The following is a 17,543-nucleotide window of genomic DNA, read 5'->3' as shown; positions in this document are numbered from 1 at the left end:
GGTCTAAGGCATTGTTCCTGCTTGGCATCTTGTAGAGGAATAGAGGAAGGTGTCCTGTGTATACGTGCCAAAAATCACTCGCGAAATCACTCGCAATAATTGAAAATTGTGCAATTTAGGGACCTTGCAATGTTGCCACGTTAATTCACGTCGCCGGGACGGCGCGGGTTAAAAGAAGCCTCATCATTACCGGTTTATTTCTGCTTCTGCTCCGTTCTTGTATTCTTATGCGTTATTCATGTAATTTTTGTCCATATTAAAAAGATATAAGATAAAAAAAAAAAAAAGCAATGCTACACTGTCGCAACTCTCCAGCTGACCAAACACATACCTCCCCCCACCTCCCTGCACACCTAACCATGCCCATAACGGCCCTCGCCCCCTCCATCTTTTCTTTTAAAGGTGGGTATAAGGGGAACGCCTCGGGGACACATAATGTGGGCCCTTCAGATTCCTTGTGCGGGTCACACTGAAATGTTTTTTTTTATATTTTTTACTTTTTCGTTATTAAATCAAAATTACTTAAGACACAGCATTCTACCTATCAAAAGGCACCAGTTCACAATAAGGTACATAACTATGTGAAATTTCATTTCTCTATTGTGAATAATTTCTGAGTTCTGGCCAGGAAACGAAATCTCTATGCTGGCCAGCTGCCCTGCCACCATGTAGCCCAACTCTACGGACGGACATCTATTGATCCTGGTGATAACAACACCCTCATCTGACTGTCAGGTGGAGGGCAAAAAAAAAAAAAAATATTAATGGGAAGTTTGGGAAATCTATAATTAAGGGGGAGGTGCTAGAGAACTTCTTTACCTAACGAGAATATGGGTCTTGGTCTTTTCCAACATTTTCAGTAGGCACCGAGGTTCATAAGTACTCATTTATTTCTTCCTTCCGCAGCATGCCTTCCTTAACCATTCGTTAGTCAGGTGGGGTGTTTTGACACCCCATTTTTTTTTTTAAAGCTCATACTTCCTAGCTGGGAATTCGAATATTTCTCTCTGTTCCAGTACTCTCCTGATTCAGTGAGGGGAGGGCAGGGCTTCCATTTTAGGGTAAAATACACTAAACTAGGGTAATGAGACCCCTTCTAGGGTAGTGTTAAGGGTATTGCATAGCATAGGGTAATTTTACGGTAATTTTTAGCCAAAATGCAAGCAAAATATGTACCACAATCAGTTGAAAATTAAGAATATTATGCAAACCTATTATACAGTAGAAATGAACACAAAACTGAAATTTAAAATTGCACGCCACGTTTAATTCCGAAACGGTTGGGCGGGACTGGCTCAGATGTGAGTTCTGATTAAACCAGAAATGGGTTTCTAATGGAAATGAGATAAAACATAGTGAAACTTGTTTATTCTTACTTTATTTTTGTTTTCTTTCAATCAGATATATGGAATTCTTTACATACTTAATCCAGAGTGCCTTTTTCTTGTGTAAATTGTTTTTTTTTTCTTTAAATAAAAACTATGGAGTTCTTTACATTCTTCACCCAATTTGCCTTTTTCTTTATATATATATATATATATATATATATATATATATATAGATATATATATATATATATATATATATATTGTTACGGAACAGAGAAAGATAATGTACACTTTAAGTGAGAATACTAAAAATCACTACTGTCCCGTAAAGTTCCAGGTTCAAAACAAAGAGTTAGGTAAAATTACAAGTTAAAGTTTAATGCTCAAACTAACAAAAAAACATTCAGGACTCATAAGGATAATGTAATGGCAAAAACAGGTTAAATATATGGTTAACTGCAATAGCCTTTATTAACACGAAATTAGCAAGAGTAAATTTATCTAAGTCAGCCCTGATAAAATGAAAATACTAGATAATACTCAGTGAATCCAAGATATATTATTACAGATACAAAATATTATTAATAATGGCTGACAATAAGAACCTTACATGAATTACAAAAACCTTACTAGGCCTAAGAATTAACCTTATGCTACACAGTACAAGAAAAAATGCAACAACAATTATACTCAAATTACACACAGCTGCTAGATGGTTGGAGACTTCCTGAGCACTCACAATAACAACTGTACAGGGGAGGACAGAGATGTGAACAAAATGAGGAGCAGATCTAAGTGGCAATGATGCAGAGACTGAGCTCATTATATAGGGGCCGGCAGAGCTTGATACAACTTGTAAGAAAGACGCACAAATGAAGCCATTGGGGACAAAGAGTTGACAATCCTGCTCTGAACAACAGAAAGAACGACTTACTCTACTATAACGGTAGAAGGGGGGACTGAGGCAGAACACGCTCGTGATCAAACATGCAGCACACTGCACGTTAGAATTACACAAAGGATGATGAAATGCCAACGGCCATACCACGTTGAGTACACCGCTTCCCGTCCGATCAGCGAAGTTAAGCAACATTGGGTCTGGTTAGTACTTGGATGGGTGACCACCTGGGAACACCAGATGCTGTTGGCATCCCTACTTGTCAAGTGGGGTTGGTGGAGGATTAGTGCCCCTCCCCGTAAAACAATTAACTCTAAGCCCTTGCCCACCCCAATAGGGATACATGGTGTCTGGCAACGAATGAATGAATGATGAAATCACAGGCCACAAAGAAAAAGAAATTTACAAAGAAAATTTCTTATTACTCTAAAACAATCTGTCTAAAGTCTAGATAAGCAATCTGCAATAACATTTTCTTTCCCCTTGACATGGTGTATGTCTAATGAATACTCCTGAAGAAGTAGACTCCATCTTGTCAATCTCTGATTTTTATCTTTAAACTTACTAAGGAATTTCAGTGGGTTATGATCGGTATAAATGACTATGGGGTCAAAACCAGAACACAAATAAAATGAAAAATGCTGTAAACCCAAAATCAAAGGCAAAAGCTCTTTCTCAATAGTTGAGTAGTTCTTTTGAGGTGGAGTGAACTTCTTACTGCAATAAGATACAGGGTGTTCAATACCCTGATCATCCTCTTGCAGCAAAACAGCCCCAGCTCCTGTATCACTTGCATCAACAGACATCTTAAAAGGCTTAGCAAAATTTGGGGTAGCGAGCACTGGCTGACTTAATAGGATAGCTTTAAGTTTGTTGAAAGTGGATTCACAGTTATCGGTCCAGACAAATTTAACTATCTTTTTCAGTAGGTCTGTAAGTGGTGATACAAAAATTGAAAAGTTAAGAACAAATCTCCGGTAATAACCTACCATTCCCAAAAATCTTTGTAGCTCTTTCCTACTTTTAGGTCTGGGAAGATCACTTATAACCTGAACCTTAGCTGCTGGTGGTGCAACATGTCCATCACCAATTACGTACCCAAGGTACTGAACTTTAGCTTGACCAAACTCACCCCATCCATCCATCCATCCATTGCCAGACGCCATGTATCCCAAATGGGGTGGCCAAGGGCTTAGAGTTAATTGTTTTACAGGGAGGGGCACTAATCCTCCACCAACCCCACTTGACACGTAGGGATGCCAACAGCATCTGGTGTTCCCAGGCGGTCACCCATCCAAGTACTAACCAGACCCAACGTTGCTTAACTTCGCTGATCGGATGGGAAGCGGTGTACTCAACGTGGCATGGCCGTTGGCACACTTTGATAAATTAGCTACAAGATTAGTCTGAACCAAACGCTCAAGAAATTTACTGACATGGCATAGGTGATCTTTCCAGTTGTCACTGAAGATTAATACATCATCAATATAAACAACACACCCTGCCAAACCCTCTGTTACAACATTCATGAGCTTCTGAAATGTGGCTGGTGCATTCTTCATACCATATGGCATTACAGAACATGCAAAAGTCTTTCCTAGTGTTATAAAACATGAGATCTCCTTAGCACGTTCAGTCATAGGTACTTGCCAGTATCCCTTTAACAAATCAAACTTACTTATGTACCTAGCCTTTCCGATCTTGTCTATGCAATCTTCCACACGAGGGAGAGGGTAAGTGTCTGTTTTAGTTATCTGATTAACACGTCTGTAGTCAATGCAAAGCCGCTGTGACCCACCTGGCTTAGGGACTAGAGTGACAGGAGAACTCCACTCGCTCTGACAGGGCTCAATCATCTTGTGGTCCAACAGGTAGCCAAGCTCCTTCTGGATGAGAGGAACTTTCACTGGGTTCACACGGTAAGGAGGCAGTTTAATTGGCTTTGCGTCTCCAACATCGACATCATGCATCAACACAGTGGTTCTTCCTGGAGTGGCACGGAACACTTGCGGGTACTCCTGCAGTAATGCCGAAAACTCCTGCCTTTCCTCGGGAGGTAGGTGAGAAAGCTTAGTCTGGAGATCATTCATGATATCAGGATTCTTCCCCAAACTATCACTCAGGCTCATACTGCATGGGAGAGCTTCACTTGCAGACTCGGGTGGAACGGCTACAGTGCAGACTGGATTATTTTCGTCCCGCCTGTGATATAACTTTAGCATGTTGATGTGACATAGTTGCTTGTTCTTTCTACGATCTGGTGTGGCGATGACATAGTTGACATCACTGAGTTTCTTCTCCACGAAATAAGGACCACTAAATTTGGCTTGAAGAGGTTGCCCATGCACCGGTAGCAGAATCAAAACCTGATCTCCTGGCTGAAAGTGGCGTAACCTGGACTTCTTATCATACCAAGTCTTCATCTTCTCCTGAGCAGCTCCTAAATTCTCTCTCGCCAGCTGTAAAGCAGTGGACAGCCGTTCTTTGAACTTCATCACATACTCCAGCAGGTTGACGTCATCTTCCTCCGACAGCCAGCATTCCTTGAGTAGCTTAAGGGGTCCTCTTACTTCATGGCCAAACAGTAGTTCAAAAGGTGAGAAGCCCAGTGATTCATTTGGAGATTCTCTTGCAGCAAACACAACGAATGGAAGACCTTTATCCCAGTCTTTCTGATGTTCCAAACAGTATTTCTTGAGCATCGATTTGAGTGTTTGATGATATCTCTCCAACGCTCCTTGGGTCTGGGGATGGTAAGCTGAAGACGTGATCTGGGAGATGCCCAACTCTTTCAGAGACTGCTTGAAAACATTTGACATGAAATTACTTCCCCGGTCTGACTGTACCTCCTTGGGCAGACCAAACTTGGTGAAGAACCCTGGCATTTCCTTAACCACGTTCTTTGCTGAGATCTTTATAAGTGGAATGGCTTCAGGATAACGAGTAGCCATATCAATCAGGGTCAACACATAAGAAAATCCTGAAGAAGTCTTAGGAAGAGGGCCCACAATATCCACCAACACACGGGTGAAAGGCGCCTCAAAAGGAGGAATGGGAACTAGAGGTGCAACCTTTTCGGTCTGATTACACTTCCCCACAACTTGACAGGTGTGACAAGACTTACAATACCAGGAAACATCCCTGAAGATACCTGGCCAGTAGAAGTGTTTCAAAATGCGTGCCACAGTCTTCCTCACTCCAAGGTTTCCTGCCAAACTGGAATCATGAGCCACTCTAATGATATCCTGCCTACAAACACGAGGGATGACAACTTGATGTACAACCTCCCATTCACAGTCGGCTGATGTTGTTGGGGGTCTCCACTTCCTCATAAGTACTCCTGACTTTATATAATAACAAGTAGAAGCACCAGCTGACTCTTCCTCACTGCAAGCAGAGTTAGCTAGACCTTTCAACTCAGGGTCAGCAACCTGCAACTCAACCAACTCTTGACGAGACAAATTATCAACACTACGAGGTACTGCCTCATCTGGTGAGTGGTCCAAATTAGCAAGAAAAGTGTCAGCTAGGATAACATCATCATCATCATTATCCTCTAAATCACCAGTAACTTTAGACTTAGCCCTAGTGACAGCACATGCAGGGAACACATCAGGGACATCACAATCCTGGGTCGCAGCCACTGGCTCACTAGACAACTGAGGAGCTGGACACACTTGACTTCCACCAATATCATTTCCAAGTAAGAAAGTTACACCTGACATTGGGAGTGTCTCAACCAACCCAACCATAACGGAACCATTAACAAAACCAGACTCTAAATTCACTCTGCACAGAAGGACAGAGAAGTAATTATTCCCTACACCTTGTAAGATTACAATTTCATCAGAGGAATTAACATTAGAGCCTAGAACACTGGTCAGCATAAGGGATTGGCAAGCACCTGTATCACGATATATCTTAACTGATTTCCTGTCATTACTGTCCAGAGGACTAACAAAACCATCAGACAGGAAATTAGCACATGAACTCTTGAGAGTGTCACCCACGTTACTGCTCAAAAGAGGAGCTCCATCATGAGAATTTAAGTTACCCCTCAAAGCAGGTTCAGTTAACTCAGTTAAAGAATTCTGGGAACTCTCAAGAGTGGACACTAGACCAATTGACTGATTATTTAAGGACTCCTTTTTGTTCACATCACGCTGTCTCCTGAAACATCTCTCCGTAGTATGACCAAGTTTACTACAATAAGTACATTTACTTTTCTGAAATCTAGAGGTGAAGCTGGTATTTACTTCCTCAGAAACATCATCTTTATTCTCTTTCTTGTTACCTGTACTCTGAGTAGAGGCAACGTACTTCCTCTCAGCTTTCCCTTTTTCTTTAGAATATCTCTTGTGAGTGAGAACATATTCATCAGCTAAAACTGCAGCATCAGACAAATTATCTATTCTTTTCTCATCAAGATATAGGCTTACAACTTTACTAATGCACCTTTTGAAGTCCTCCAGCAAAATCATCTGCTTAAATTTGTCAAAATCAGAATCCACATTCTTAGAATGTAACCACTGCTCTAACAGATCTTCTTTGATTTTTGCATACTCAACATGGGATTACTTATCTTGCTTATAAGTTGTCCTAAGTTTTACTCTATAGGCTTCGGGAACAAGCTCATAGGCCTTCAGAATCAAGCTCTTAACTACATCATAATTATCACATTGATCCTGAGGCAAAGATGCATAAGTTACTTGAGCTTTACCGGTGAGAACAGTTTGAAGGAGTACTGGCCAATACTTTTTTGGCCAATTAAAACCTGTAGCTACCCTCTCAAACAACTGAAAATCAGATTCATTAAAAGGAGGGACAAGTTTAACATTTTTAGCCACATCAAAATCATCAGAGCTAGATGATCCAGTTCCACCGTGTTTCATGCGATACTCATGGTCTGCCTGAATCCTGGCAAGTTCAATTTGTGCCTGAGCCTGTACCTGTGCCTCTTGACTACGAGCATTTGCCTGAAATTCAGCCTCCTGAATACGAGCCTGAGACTCCGCCTCCTTAGCCTGAGACTCCGCCTCCTTAGCACGTGCTTGAAATTCAGCCTCCTTAACACGAGCCTCCTGCAGGGCTAGCTGTAACTTAGCTAATTCAATCTGCGTTTGCTCATTTGGAGGAGTTACATTAAACAAGCTTTTATTAATCATGCCAACAATTTGATCTTTAGAATGATGAGAGTGAACTGCAATTCCCAATTGTTGAGCAACAAGCTTAAGTTCATTCTTTGTTCTGTTTTCTACATCACACACTGTTTGCACATTTGACAAAAAATCTTTGGCTTCATCAAGCATAGTAATAGTAGCCATCATGAATAAATCACAGTCAGAAAATATCAAGTAATATCCTTATGATAATATCCTGAATATCCTGGTGAGGTCGCCAAATTTATGTTACGGAACAAGAAAAGATAATGTACACTTTAAGTGAGAATACTAAAAATCACTACTGTCCCGTAAAGTTCCAGGTTCAAAACAAAGAGTTACGTAAAATTACAAGTTAAAGTTTAATGCTCAAACTAACAAAAAAACATTCAGGACTCATAAGGATAATGTAATGGCAAAAACAGGTTAAATATATGGTTAACTGCAATAGCCTCTATTAACACGAAATTAGCAAGAGTAAATTTATCTAAGTCAGCCCTGATAAAATGAAAATACTAGATAATACTCAGTGAATGCAAGATATATTATTACAGATACAAGATATTATTAATAATGGCTGACAATAAGAACCTTACATGAATTACAAAAACCTTACTAGGCCTAAGAATTAACCTTATGCTACACAGTACAAGAAAAAATGCAACAACAATTATACTCAAATTACACACAGCTGCTAGATGGTTGGAGACTTCCTGAGCACTCACAATAACAACTGTACAGGGGAGGACAGAGATGTGAACAAAATGAGGAGCAGATCTAAGTGGCAATGATGCAGAGACTGAGCTCATTATATAGGGGCCGGCAGAGCTTGATACAACTTGTAAGAAGGACGCGCAAATGAAGCCATAGGGGACAAAGAGTTGACAATCCTGCTCTGAACAACAGAAAGAACGACTTACTCTACTATAACGGTAGAAGGGGGGACTGAGGCAGAACACGCTCGTGATCAAACATGCAGCACACTGCACGTTAGAATTACACAAAGGATGATGAAATCACAGGCCATGTATATATATATATATATATATATATATATATATATATATATATATATATATATATATATATATATAATCGAAGTCAATGCAGCCAACTGTTTAGGGTAAAACAGGAATATAGGGTAAAAGTGACTTGACTCTAGGGTAAGATGAGCGGAACTTATGGAAGCCCGGGGGGAGGGAGCATGTTGACTTGTTTAGTCCTGCCTCTGCTGTAGTGAGAGAGAGGGGCACTTTCCCCTCTCCCCCTGGGATGTCCAGTCACCCCATCAAACTAACCATTTAGATCATGTTGTGATATAGATTTTTTGTTATCACATTTTTGCATATTGTTTATCATTACACTTATTTCAAAAATCACAAAATGTATTTACCTGTGCATGTTTACGTGACAAATGGGATATGAGTCCATTCGCTATTTTTTTTAATGATATTATTATTTATTGTTTTTTAATTATTTTAAATTAATAAACACCACCTACAAGACATTCAATCTTTTCATTAGCGATTGCAGAGATATGCTGAAGTGGCAGTATGAATATATTATACATGTTAGTAATACTACATGTATTTTTATATTGAGGTGTTGTAACATCCCACAGGACTAACCACGTTTGAATATCCCACAGGACTAACGAAGGGTTAAGATCACTGTAGTTTTGCCCCATCCTCCTATTGAAGGATTATGTTGCTGAAGGGATCCCCATTTCAGTGAATGGGTTTTTTAAGGATATATCTAAATCTTCACATTGCGAAGTCTCTCTTAAATTAAAATAAACTTCTGATGGTAAGAAAGTAGATTTGTTTTTTAATGGGTCATTGGACTGAAGTGGATAAGCAGAGACGGAACCAAATACTGAAGGGTGTCAAACACAATAAAAAAATTTAAAATATTTATATCTTTTTATTATAAGGTCTCACATCTTTCCCCAAGATCAGCTAACTCCATAAATACGATGACATCTGATTTTGGTTGATTGTTGTCATTTTCAGACGATTTTGTTCAGTGCAGGAAAGGCGTCTTTTGGTGAACGAGTAATGAAGGTTCATTTGATACAAAGGTCACTATTATAGAACATAAAGTCGTATGGAAATATCAAGGATACTAATAACCTCAACTCGTTTCTGACCATACCGCATCGGACATGGGTCCCTGTTACACCATCACTAGAGGGCTATTCCCATCACGGCAACCGGGTGTGTCAGCCTGCTCTGGAAACAGGCTGATCAAATTCCTTGCGCAGGATAAGGTAAATTGATGCAAACATAATACTAAATTTGATGAAATGGTGCAAAATTCTCATTTGTTATATACTCGTATATCTGAATATTTCCCTGAAGGAGCATACTCTTCGTTATTTGGTATATAACAAGGCACGGGAAACTTTTTTAGAGCATTACCTAAAGATTTATTTGAGTAAAATAAATTAATCCATCCGCAAAAAAAAAAAAAAAAAAAAAAAAAGTAGCCACCTCTGTGTACACATCTGTCAATATTTCGTAGTACGGCAGCAAAATTATTCAGACTATGCATACGTACTTCTTTATTTCCAAATTAATGGAAAGAAGTCAATATCCACCCAATTCCGAAGAAACGAAGTTCGTCTGACCCCTCTGATTACAGACCAATAGCTGTCACATCTCTTGGTAAAGTATTTGAAACTTTAATTAATAAGCACATTGTTAAACATCTTGAATCCAACAACTTAATCAGACAATATGGTTTTCGCCATGAAAGATTCACCATTGACATAATCTCCTAACTCATTCCATCCATCAATCAATTGATCTACATGGAGAAACTCATGCATATAGCTCTTGATATTTCTAAAGCTTTCGACAGAGTATGGCACCGTTCCCTGCTGTCCAAACTCCCTTGCCATAAACTAACATCTTTTGTTCCTTTGATTTCTTCATATCTTAGTGACAGGAATATAAGAGTAAAAGTAGATGATGTATATTCCAATTTCCACTCAATTAACGCCGGCGTGCCGCAGGGATCAGTTCTGGCGCCAACTCTATTCCTGGTTCATATTTATGATCTGTCACCCACAATCCCATTCACTCATATGCAGATGACTCAACACTACATAGTTCATTCACATTCAGACACCCATTTAAAAAGGCTAATATCTCTACCTCTCAACTCAGTACAGCCATCTCCATAAATCAAGATCTATCTACGATCAGTGAATGGGGACGAAACAACCTTGTCCCTTTTAATGCTAGTAAAACTAAATATATACAGTTTACTAATAGACAGATATTGCCAGATTCGTACATTACCTTCAGTGATACTAATATTCCCATCTCCAAGAGTATTGAAAATTTTGGCATTCACTTAACACTGCCCTCAGCTGGACCTCTCATGTCAGATCACTTGCTAAAACCGCCTCAAAGAAACTTGAATTATTGTACAGAGGCCGTAACTTCTTCGCTGATGAGCAATTAGCTTTAATTTATAAGAGTCATGTGCGCTCTCAGCTTGAATATTGCTCACCCTTGTACAATGGTTGTGGAGAGGTTGCATTAAAACAACTAGACAAAATTCAGAACAAAGCTGTTAGAATCATTAACAACCCTGCCATTGCAAATAAACTACCTCCCCTGCAAGCAAGAAGGAATGTTGCCTCCCTTGCATTATTTTACAGATATTTTTTTGGCAAACGCTCAGACGAAGTTGCGTCCATGGTGCCACCTCTCCATGCCTTCCCTTGTGCTACAGGGGCATCTGGTAGCGCTCATGACTGGAATGTTACTCAGCCATATTGCAGAACTTCTGCCTATCAGAATTCATTCCCCGAACTGCATCTCTCTGGAACTCTCTTCCCTCGAGTTGTTTTCCTCCAAATTTCAACCCACAGCTGTTCAAGTCTAACTGTTACAGATATATTATGAACAAAGGACACCAGTAATCTGGTGTATGAATTATTTTTTTTTATTCATTTATTTTTCCTTCCTCCGTTGTTATTTAAAAACAAACAAAAACATGGTTTACATCATGTTCACTAAAACTTACATCATTTACGTGAAAATTCAGCAATATACAGCACGCATTACCCCCAATTTTTTTTAGATTGATCCCATTTGAGGTAATTTACCCCAGTTCCCCCGACTCCTGGTACTACAGGTATATAAAGAAATTTACATGGTCATACAGAACAAATTATATTTGTCAGTCGTCTTCAGGGAGTTCATTTATTATCCACACGTTTCAGGTGTAGGTTGATGCAGCATAATTAAATTTATGAAGAAATTTCATTTTAAGACGTATTAGGAAATTAGACTGTGACAGAACGAAAAACGAATATTATCCGAAGTCCACACCACCTTTTGTTGTGAATGTGGCCTATTGGCAAAGAGATTATTTCCATTCTGATACAGTGAAACTAAATGAGAAAATGATAATTTTTAAAAATTATTTCAGAGTACTGATGGACAACTAAAATAGTCCTTAATGTTACAGTCCCATTCATCAGTTCAAAATGTGTGCATATACTCCTATATCTAGTCATTCATAGAGGAGTTTAAGCACCTTAGCATGTTCTCATAGGCGTTTGACTGAATGAATGTATCATTATCCTTGATCCCTTCTGTGGCAGCCACATAATAAGAAATGAAAATTACTCTAACTGTGTTTTACAATAAACAACAGCAAATTTATTAACATTTTTTTTTTTATGCCAGATATGTTTGGATGATGTTAAAACATTTCTGAATTTATCGTACCACTAAGTATATTCCCAAAGTTCTAAATTTTTGGTGAAGTAATGCTGAACTTACCATCATAATGTTAAATCTGGTCACTCTGTTTGGGAGGTACTGCCTCCATGTTTTCTATAATAAGCTTTGAGGAGAGACTTTAGTGTTTAAACGCTAACATACCTTGTCTTCTGGGAACTCATCCTCCAGCCAGTGTAGGTTCATCCCACTACATTCTTTGTCACTGGGAGGCGACAAAATCACTCCCCTGCGTCCCACGCAATCGCCTACACAACCAATGGGATGCGAAGGTACCTGTGATGCCACATAACATGGTGCCTTTCGCAATGGTCAGTCAGTAAGAGGAGCCAATCCTCTCTACACTATGATCTACTACAATGGTCACTGCTGATTCAAACACACACACACTCATATATATATATATATATATATATATATATATATATATATATATATATAGATATGCAGTGGACTTCATCAGCCGTTGAGGTCCACTGCAGGACCGGCCCATCCCTACCGAAGCAGGGACGATACAGCCCATGTATCTCTACCCAGTGGCTTAGACTGTCTGGTAGAGACTGTATGTACTGTAGGGTGAGAATTGCTTGTGAGTGTGACTGTAGTGTTGGAGTGGCTTTGAATGTGTGTGTAGTCTGTGAACCAAGTGTAATCGGCCCGCCTTAAGCTGACTGGGTGCAAGCATACTAGTATACAACACTGGTTGAACCACAGCACCCCTTGTGTCCGCCAAAGTGGTCAGTGGCTCGTGAACGCTTCCCAAAGGTTATACAAACTCTGGCGGGAGGCGAACCCGCTCCCACTAGCGTGCAAAATGCACACTCTACCGCTGTACCACAGAGGTTCTCTCTCTCTCTCTCTCTCTCTCTCTAATATCTATCTATCTATCTATCTATCTATCTATCTATACTGTATCTATCTATCTATCTATCTATCTAACTATATATATATATATATATATATATATATATATAGTATAGTGGTAGATAGTGGCGACCATCATCCACTGACTTGATGCAATGCTGCCTATTTCTTCCTTGGCCTTTATCATTCTTTTTCTGTGCCTGTCCTCCTCTCTTCCTATTTCTACCATCATCCTGTCACTTCTTATTGCTTTTCTTTCCTTTACAGGTAGCTCTACATAGAGTGACAAGCCAAATGGTTTCCTGTAAGCCAAGAAACCATTTACAATGCTGGGTGGTAACCATATAACCAATACGAGCTCCCTTCGTGTCAACAAGTGGGTTGGTGGAGGGTTAGTGCCCCTCCCCGTAAAACAAATAACTCAAAGTCAAATGGCCGCCCCTTATGGTATCATGGCGTCTGGCAATATGTATATATATATATATATATATATATATGTGTGTGTGTGTGTGTGTGTGTGTGTGTGTGTGTGCAAGAGAGAGAGAGAGAGAGAGAGAGAGAGAGAGAGAGGGGGGGAGGGAGAATTTCAGAGTTTGGATTATAGCCTATATAATAGCCTGCATCATCAGACTGGAGGGTCATTCTTGCCAGTCCTGCTTAACTTGGCGAATTGCATGTATATTCATGATAGTACTTGTTTAGCTCTCCAGGCACATCTGTCTCACACTGATCTTTTTATCCTCTCCTCTTGGTTGACCTTTTTACACCACGACGTCAGTTTTATTATACACTTCCAACCATATGCTAACGTTAGTTAACGTTGAAGAAATATTTCGATGGAAACAGGATTGAAAATCCCCTTCAATGAAAGAGGCTTTTCTTAAGCTGAATGAAACCAGATGAAGATATCAATAAATAAATAATTTGACAAGCAGCAGCACTCAGAGAATGCAACACCGTCGACCACCAACTGGTCTAAGAGCCGAATATTTGATTGTGACCTCTGACCTAGGAGTTCTGACAGATTGACCTAGAAGTTTTGACAGATTAATCTCCAAATCAAATTACTTCATTCACACCTAACCCTTCACCCTTCCACCAGCTTTGGTTCACAACATATCTAACTGTTTCAGATGACTATTCCCAGTGACCTTAACCGTTGACCCATCCCTGTGACCTAGACATCTGACTGATTGTTTAAATAATCGAATGTTTGTATCCTTGTTTTAGCGTGGAACATACCAGGAAATTTAGTCTGCATGGTGTAAAGCTGTTTATGTTAACCCTCCTACGTGACCTTAACCTCTGACCTGTTGCTTTGATAAAGAATAAGTCAACTTCTTAGGTCCTTCTCAACTTATCTATCAAGTATGACCCAAATCAGGTTAACATTATTTCAGTAATTTTATTCATACACAGACACAAGAGACGAAGTTGACCTTTCCCCATATCCCTGACGTCTGACTGATTTGTGTCAAAACTGGCTCCGTTTGTTCTCGCCTGATCCATAACACTTTCACTGTTAAATTCAAATCATATCAGAACAGTGTGAGCTGACTTTCTCTGACCGAGGCGATTGTTCCTTCGTGACTGTTCTCAGAAGATAACTATATGTCTATCTATCTATCTATCTATCTGTATTTATGTATTTATTGACTGCTGTTTTAAGTCTCAAGTCTTCCACATAGTTTGGTTTTAATCGGTGAAAACTTTTTTTTTTTTTTTTTTCAAGTTGAACTGCCCTGTAACCCTGACCTTAGCCTGATGGTTATCGGAAACGATATGTTTACTCCCAGCTTGACAGTCAATATATCCATAATGTTTGGCTAAAATCGAATTAAACCATTTGAGTTACTGAAATAATAACACACAGGCGAGGCGAAAATTTGGCTTACCATATGACCTTAACCTTTGACTGACTGTTATTCTCAAAAGTGAATCAGTTCAGTCCTCCCTAACCCTCTAACCTTCCTTCATGTTTCGTCTAAACTGGATATCTTAGGTAAATGTTTCACCTGGCTTGTGACCTTGGCCTTTGACCTATTGTTCTCATATACAATAGCTTTTCTTAACGGCTGACCCTCAACCTTTCCGCCATGTTTGGTTAAAATCAGATCTCCATATTTTGTTTACACACACACACACACACACACACACACACACACACACACACACACACACACTCACACACACACACACACACACACACACACACACACACACACACACACACACTCGTGCGCTCGTGCAGCTCAGAACAGCACCAGCTCTCGCTTCCCGAACTCAGGTCTAATAACTACGTCTTTGTAGAGTATGTATTTTGATAGCTATGCCACTTTCTTTTTCTTACTCTCTCCTCCCTCATGCCCTACATTTACTGTCGGCCTGCACCTGGTATCCCTTCTGCCAGAGTGCATCATTAACTTTTTATTTACTATTGCCACTATTTCATTCAGATTAGGAAAGATCGAGAATAGAAAAGTAAAGGAAGACTCCAGCTATACCCAACATTTCGAAAAGTTACTTTCACACCGAATCAAACTGTCTGGAGAAGCAGCCTCAAGAAGAAAATGGAAAATACGTCCTTTTTCCAGAAGGTACTGTCGAGTGAAAACATGTGGGCATTGCTGTGTATTCGGACAAATGGTTGCAGTGCTTGTATGTATAGATGACCAGACTGTTTATTTATTTAGTTCTCTATTTATTTCTTTTTTTGAACTAGATTTTATTCATCAAAGGAGAGCCACCAGAAGAAAATGGTTAATGAAGGCTGTACATGTTCCATTCACTTCCAAAAGTTTATTATGATGTAAATAAAAATCGGCAGGAAATAGGAAGAACAGTTGAAACTTTATGTCCTCCGGCTCAAAGGCTAAAGTTCTCTGTGTATTTTTGTAAAGTATATTTACTCGGCCTTGCGTCTCTCGCCAACTACATCCGATCACAATCTCTCTCTTCTTCCATTTCCCTTCTCCTGCAACGACTTCCTCTCTTTCTTTTCCTCCTTCCCAGTCCTCTTCACGCCTCGATCCTTCGGCCCTTTTTCTTCCAGTCCCATCTCGTTTTCTTTTTCTTGGTTCTTTACGGCTTTCCGACGCTTTTGCCCTTCGGATCCTTTCATGTGATATTTTTGCCTGTCCCCTCTCCCTCTTTCTCTCTATGCCTGTCTCTGTCTGTCTGTCTCCCAATCCCTCTCTCTCTCTCTCTCTCTCTCCCTCTCATTTCTTCTGTCTTTTTTTTCTTCTTCTTTAGAGAGTTCTTACAACAGCATTCCTTACACTAAGTTTCAGCCCCTTTGCATCCATATACTGCATGTACCCATCACTTATATCACCTCTCTCCACCACATCTTTCTCACCATCTCTCCATCACCATCTCACTAATTTCACATTCCTAGTAACTTCTCTCATCGTGCTTCTAGTACAGTTTCTTGCTAGGTTTCCCTCCCATACAGTAGTTCCTTCACCTTTTATCTTCCACTGCTTCTCGCTGTCTCTCACATTATTCTTATCTCTGGTAAAATTAAAGTTTATCATTATTTCGGTGTTTTCAGGAGTTGCCATTACTCCCACCGCCTGATGAATTCCAACTTTGCCATCATTTTGTTGTCAGGCACAGTACAGTTCTCGCCCGGAGCTGAAAGTTAGCACACTGTCCAGGAAAAGATTGCGCTCACCCGCTAATTCTTCTCCTCGCTGAAAAAAGTCGTAGCCAAGGTTTCACACTGAACGTAGAACTGTTGGTGGTCGTTCGGAGCTTTCACTGGCAAAACTTTCAAATGCCACCTTAACTTTGAACAATAGGTCACCTAACGCCTTAAAACCACGAATTCCCTCCGGCCAGGGGTGGAGGTGGAGAGTGAGGAATAAGTATATGATCAGCGAGTACACTATACAAATATTTTAATTGGCATCCAGGTATCAGAGGCATTCTAAGTGCACTAGAGGGTATTGGATATGGTTACGTGTGATTCGAGACAAGGCAGAGGAAAGTATGACTCGGTTCTATTATCCGAAACGTATTTGCATGGATTACTGTGGTAAGAAATAAAGACAGACAGACTTTCAAGAGTGAATGCAATATGCAGGCATTATTGCAACTAGTAACACATACATTTGTCAGAATGAATTAACGTGTTACATAAATACCTTTTGATAAGAAATACCACAATAATGCAAAGAAAATGAAGTAGCAACTAGGTCAATGTAAAAAAAAAAAAAAAAAAAAAAAAAAAACAGTGGAAGACGCTTCGAAGAGTCTGAATGACGCTAAACAGCAAGTTTCACTTTACACTTACGTATGATACTTGGCAGTTCCCGAAATATCAACAACGTAGGTCTATATTTTATTTAGAATACTGCTGAGTGCCCTATAAGTCTGGAATCATATGTAAAACTTAACATATATATATATATATATATATATATATATATATATATATATATATATATATATATATATATATATATATATATATATATATTAACAGTACCTTACACTGCAATACTAAGTTTATCTTCAATTGCTGTATTTT

At 39.5% G+C, this 17,543-nt stretch overlaps 2 non-coding genes across 2 annotated transcripts; one reads left to right on the top strand and one right to left on the bottom strand.

Moving 5' to 3' along the window:
• The first annotated feature begins 2,359 nt into the window (after positions 1-2,359).
• LOC145401523 (5S ribosomal RNA) lies at positions 2,360-2,478 on the top strand. The gene has a single exon (XR_013897614.1). It is a non-coding gene; the product is annotated as a 5S ribosomal RNA (ribosomal RNA).
• A 1,005-nt stretch (positions 2,479-3,483) lies between these two features.
• On the bottom strand, positions 3,484-3,602 carry LOC145401444 (5S ribosomal RNA). Its single transcript, XR_013897595.1, has one exon. It is a non-coding gene; the product is annotated as a 5S ribosomal RNA (ribosomal RNA).
• Positions 3,603-17,543: the final 13,941 nt, after the last annotated feature.

The sequence above is a fragment of the Coenobita brevimanus genome, chromosome 55, assembly GCF_032717465.1.
Source record: "Coenobita brevimanus isolate Jiangsu-jjx chromosome 55, ASM3271746v2, whole genome shotgun sequence".
Lineage (NCBI taxonomy): Eukaryota > Metazoa > Arthropoda > Malacostraca > Decapoda > Coenobitidae > Coenobita > Coenobita brevimanus.
Note: the sequence above shows the minus strand (reverse complement) of the source record. Positions and strands in the feature narration are given on the sequence as shown.